This window comes from Myotis brandtii, unplaced genomic scaffold (genome assembly GCF_000412655.1).
Source record: "Myotis brandtii unplaced genomic scaffold, ASM41265v1 scaffold423, whole genome shotgun sequence".
NCBI lineage: Eukaryota > Metazoa > Chordata > Mammalia > Chiroptera > Vespertilionidae > Myotis > Myotis brandtii.
Genome location: NW_005366214.1, coordinates 1,357,437 through 1,362,980, shown reverse-complemented (window position 1 = coordinate 1,362,980; position 5,544 = coordinate 1,357,437). Strand labels below are relative to the sequence as shown.

Below are 5,544 nucleotides of genomic sequence, written 5' to 3'. Positions count from 1 at the left end.
AGGGGGAAGGGAGGGAGGAAGACTGGATCCGCAGCGGCAGCAGGCGAAGGAGGAGGAGCCGCTGGAGCTGGAGCCGCCGCTGCCAGAGTCGCCGTTCGGTACCCGCAGTGGGTGCCCGTCAATGCCCCTTTCTCTCTCCTATTGTCAATATCACCGGGCGGCTGAGTCCATGGCACACGCGCAACCGAACCTTCTGGCCAGCAGCGCCCGCCCCCGGCGCCCACTCACTGGATGCTTCAAACGGGAAGCGAGGCCTCATTGGCCAGCGCCCGCCTTCACTCCCATGCCAGCATGTGCGGCTGAGAGCCGGTCAGGGATTGGCGGCGGGGGGGCGGAGACACGGGAGGGTGGGAAGAGAAGAGAGCGAGGATTGGGCTGAGGGCGAGGGACCCGGATGCAGCCGCGAGCTCCGGCCGCGCTGCCGTCGCTTCCGCCAGGAGGCTGGATGGCTTGAAGAGGGTGGTCAGTGCCGCCGCCGGGCCTGAGAGCTGCTCCCTAAACCCGGGAGGTGTGCGATGGGCAGATCAATGAAATGGGTTTCCACGCATTGCGGAACCTCTGGGCGGCGATCGTCTTCAACCAGAGGATTCCAAGGCCACGATCGGCTAAGGGTGGGGGCACCCCCGGCAGGGATTCCGCCCCCTTCAGAGGCTAGGATGACCCTTCTGGGCTCGAGGAGCCCCGCTCAGGATAGAAGGCAGCGCCGCGTAGACAGAAATAAGATACCCACCCGCGCCTGTGTCCATGGGCCCCTTGCAGCCTGCTGCTGTGGAACCCCCGGCAGTCGCTCCCCGCCGAACCTTGTGGGAGACCTGGCACCGAAATCTGAGCCCCTGGGGCCTGGCCAAGGGTTGGGTATCGCTTCCAATTCTCTCTCACCTCGTCTCCTTTTCCCTAAACCTCCTTTTTGAATATCAGCTCCCTGACGCTCCGGCAAGCCTTGTTGGAGGGCGGCTCGGTGTAGCTTCTGCAGGTGGGGACGCTGACCACGCTCCGCACTCATTCATCAGGATCCTCCGCACCGTCCCTCCACCTGACGGAGCTCGGAGAAACCCCCGCGCCCAACTGTAGGAACCTGGGAGCTTTGAATTGGCCGGCGGATCAGAAGGAGTTTGTGGAGAAGCCTTGACTTAACTCTAGAACAAGTGATAAAATATTTAGAAATGTGTTTGCGTCCTTGGCGAACCCTAGGCCAAATGGTGCGTTTCCAGAGAATATTCTTGGACACTCACTCTAGTTGGATGCACTCTACTACATACCTCTTTTGCGGGGGGAAGGGGGGCGGGGAGGGAGGGCAAAAAAGAAAAGGGAAAAAAAAAAAAGGAAGAAAATTCTTAATGCTAACTCCAAAGTCAGGGTACTGACTGTTCAAAACTTAGTAAATGGCCCTAGCCGGTTTGGCTTGGTGGATAGAGCCTCGGCATGCAGACTAAAGGGACCCAGGTTCGATTCCGGTCAAGGGCACATGCCTGGGTTGCGGGCTCAATGCCCAGTGGGGGGCTTGCAGGAGACTGCCAATCAATGGTTCTTTCTCATCATTGATGTTTCTATCTCTCTCTGCCTCTTCCTTCCTCTCTAAAATGAATAAAAATAAAATAAATAAATAAAAGCCCCAAAAAGAGGGGGTCTATTTCCCCCCCAGAAAAACTTAGTAAATGGGGGGAGGGGAATAAACATTCATAATCCCTCAACCACTGTTAGCATTTTAGTGTACTTCCCTCCAGTATTTTTTTTCTTTTAATATACCTTCTCCTGTAGCCTAGTATTTCCCCTCGGTATTATATCATGTTTTCCATACATCCATATCTATTTCCATAGGAAATAGAACCATACATAAATCAAACTATATATACTGTATGTGCAAGTGGTGACAAAAAAAATGCATTGCATTTCTCTTGTTTATGTTAACCATCAAGTTTTACACATTTCTATGCTCATTCCCAGAAATGGCTCCTGAGTGGGAAAAAAAATTTTTGTGCCATGAAAGATAAAAAATATTCCTGTTTTGAACTGAACTGGGGACAGGAAAAGATGGCTCTCTGGTGAAAGCAGGCTCCCCCTACTGACTCCAAATGATTGGCCACTTTCAACCGCCCATTTTTGCTCTGATAAAGTTCATCACCATGAGGCCCTATATAATTGGCTAGAATACCAGTCTCCTACCTTAAAGAAACTTAAATTTCCACATCTCAATTTCTTTTACCAGTCTTTATGAAAACACTGTCCAAGAACTTGTTTACTCAATCTCTGATTGAGGGTAAATGCAGAATTGAAGGAAGATTTTAAAGCCAACTCAATTTCCCTTGGCAACAGTTGAACCGTTAAAGAGTAGTGCACGTTTGAAAAGCTCACAGCTGTTGCTTAGAACATTTCACATTTTGTAGAGTGGGAATTTTGCTTGCAAATTATGGGTCTCTATAAAGACAATTCATTTCAAAACTGTTTCACTTTCTATAAAATGGCAGAGTAACTAAAATGAGCAGGCCTTTTTAAATCAAAACATCCTTGCCGATGTGAGAAACTGTTCTTGAAACTGTACCTCCTTAATAGTTTCTAAAGGAGGTCCATGCATCCAAGGAGTGTGTGTATTCCAGGAATAGTGCAAGGCAATCCATTTGGGATGTAGGAGAAGAAAATATGAGGACATCTATGTATGCTTAATTCAAATTGGGGGAAAAAAAGCATTAAGCTCAACTAATATTTTATATACAGAATGAGTATATAGCTCTGCACTCCGTCTGTGGAATGGTTTCTTGGCCTAGTGGGAGTTACCCATTTCCAGGGGTTGGGTGTGGTGGTCCGATCAGTCAGTCTCTGCCAACTTGTAGTGACATATTAAAGTTTACTAGGTCCAGTTAAGTGGATTTACTGATTATATTATCTAGGTTTCATTAAACAAACTCATAGAAAATAGACAAGAGTCCCCTGCAAAGAAACCACAGGAAAACAAACAAATGACAGAACTGACACTTCTAGTATCAGCTCTTAGACAACCACATTTTGAAGTTAAAATAACAGCCTGGTAAATCCAACCAAATTTGGCTTAAAAAAGATAATTCAGAAGGGTCCTGGGTTCGATTCCAGTCAAGGGCACATGCGAGGTTGTGAGCTCAATCTCCAGTAAGGGGCATGCAGGAGGCAGCTGATCAATGATTCTCATTATTAATGTTTCTCTCTCTCTCTCCCTTCCCCCGTCTCTTTTCCTCTCTGGAAAATCAATCAAAATGTACTTTAAATACAGCCTTAAAATAACAGCCTGGTAAATCCAACCAAATTTGGCTTAAAAAAGATAATTCATCAAAAAGATTGTCTGAAATGTGGATGTATAAGCTTTATCATTAACAATGAACTTCACCCTAGGCATATATTGTATTTGAGGTATAAGCTAATGATGGTAGCATATGTATATACTTTATGAATAAGTATACATACAGTATATTTGGTTAAGAACTCCTTAAGAATATACTGAAGGGAATGAATGATCAAAAACAGTGTAGATAATACAAAATGAAATACATTATAGCCATCTGGGATGCCATTATCAAATGACAAAACACTGTCCATTGCTATCTGATGAAAGCACTTGCTTTCCAGATATCAAGGCTGAGCTTATCATTAATCTGCTGGCAGGCTGCCATGTGATAAGACTAGAAGACATAGACGATCAAATGGTGGCTGACTGGTGAAGTAAAGAAGGGCTAAGATGATAAGCAGAAGCATCATCAAACCAATTATTAAGTAGAGAAGGAAAAGACCTATGCTGGTAAGACATCATCAGAGGTAGACTAGCCCAGTTTGTGTGGGGGCGGTGGAGCTTGGTTTGGGCTTAGAGGGAGAAACAGTGAAAAAACCTGAGGCAAGAGCTGCTCTTTTAGGTAAAAACTAGCACAACAGCTAGTGTAGACCAGGGACTTCTTTAAGCCGTGTTTATCTGTATAGCAAACACCCTCAGCAGTGACATTTCCTTGGGTCATAATTTAAATAGTGCAGTTAGCCTGGCTAGGGGGGCTCAGTAGTTGAGCATTGACCTAAGAACCAGGAGGTCACCATTCAATTCTGGTCAGGGCACATGCCAGAGTTGCAGGCTCAATCCCGTGTGGGGCGTGCAGGAGGCAGCCAATCAATGATTTTCTCCCATCATTGATGTCTCTCTCTCTCTCCCTCTCCTGTCCTGTCCTCTCCGAAATCTATTTAAAAAATAAAAATAAATCAATAGTGCGGTTACATTTTCAGATGTGCCTCAAGGGTTATAGGTTACTCATGGCTTTCCACGTGATTAATGTGTATAATTATTGCCTGACATTTAAAATGTTTGGGTACTCTAGTTCCCTACTGAGCAGTCAGAGGCCCTAGATCAGTGGTTCTCAACAGTGGCTGCACATTAGAATCACCTGGGAATCTTTTTAAAATCCTGATTTCTGGGCCTCATCCTCCGGAAACTAATGTTGTGGCCCCACCCCATAACAAAGAAACAGAATTTCCGGAGGATGAGGCCCAGAAATCAGGATTTTAAAAAGATTCCCAGGTGATTCTAATGTGCAGCCAAGGTTGAGAACCACTGCCCTAGATGTTATTGATGAATCAAGACAGGAAGAGGGGCCCTATGTCACTAAAGGGGAAGAAAAATTGAAAAACAAACAAATGGGCCCTAGCTGGTTTGGCTCAGTGGCTAGAGCGTCAGCCTGTGGACTGAAGGGTCCTGGGTTCGAATCCGGTCAAGGGCACATGCCTAGGTTGTGGGCTCGATCCCCAGAAGGGGGTGTGCAGGAGGCAGCCAATCAGTGATTCTCTCTCATCACTGATGTTTTCTGTCTATCTCTCCTTCTCCCTTCCTCTCTGAAATCCATAAAAAAAATGTTTTAAATAAAAATAAAATAAACAAACAGGAAGGAGAAAGCCAGCTTCAACTATACTTTATTTTATACAGGATAAAACACAAAATAATGCACCACGGATAATAACATTGCTTGTAAAATTAAATGAACTAAAGCTATAACTAGTTATAAGCATAATGATGAGAGCATAGGCTCTGAATTCAGATATATCCAACATGGAATCCCAGCTGTGCCAGCCAGGGACTGGGGCAAATTACTCACCCCTCACAGCTTTGGTTCCCTGGGCTGTAAATAAGCAGACTAACACTTCCTAATTCATAGGATAGACTTCAATTAAATGAGCTTATGCATTTACTACAGTGCCTGACACATATTAACTGCTCAATAAATGCTAATTATTACCCTAATCATCCACTTTATTCATATTCTAATACTTTTTATCTATCTAGAAGTTTTTCTTTAAGAAGTATCCCCCCTTTTTTTAAATTCCGGCACACCCCTCTGTGACAGGAAGTAAACAAGGAGCAAGGAGGCATGTCTTTCAATCCACTTCCACACTAAACTATAGAATTGTGTGGGACCATTAATTAGCAATAACAGGGAATTGCATTTTACAATATCCATATACTATTTTTTTCAATGTTTCTCTTTTAATTTTTTTATTTATTTTTATTTTATTTTTTAAATCTTTATTGTTGAAAGTATTACA

At 44.6% G+C, this 5,544-nt stretch overlaps 1 long non-coding RNA gene across 2 annotated transcripts in view; it reads left to right on the top strand.

The window, feature by feature from the left end:
• The window catches only part of LOC106727437, a 2,410-nt gene extending 1,138 nt beyond the window's left edge, over window positions 1–1,272 (top strand). The window contains exons 1-2 of one of the 2 annotated variants that reach the window (XR_001363622.1): window positions 7–611; window positions 919–1,272. This is a non-coding gene — a long non-coding RNA (uncharacterized LOC106727437). Of the gene's footprint in view, window positions 1–6; window positions 612–918 lie in introns of those variants that run through there. The other variant, XR_001363621.1, reaches the window with a different exon arrangement.
• Window positions 1,273–5,544: the final 4,272 nt, after the last annotated feature.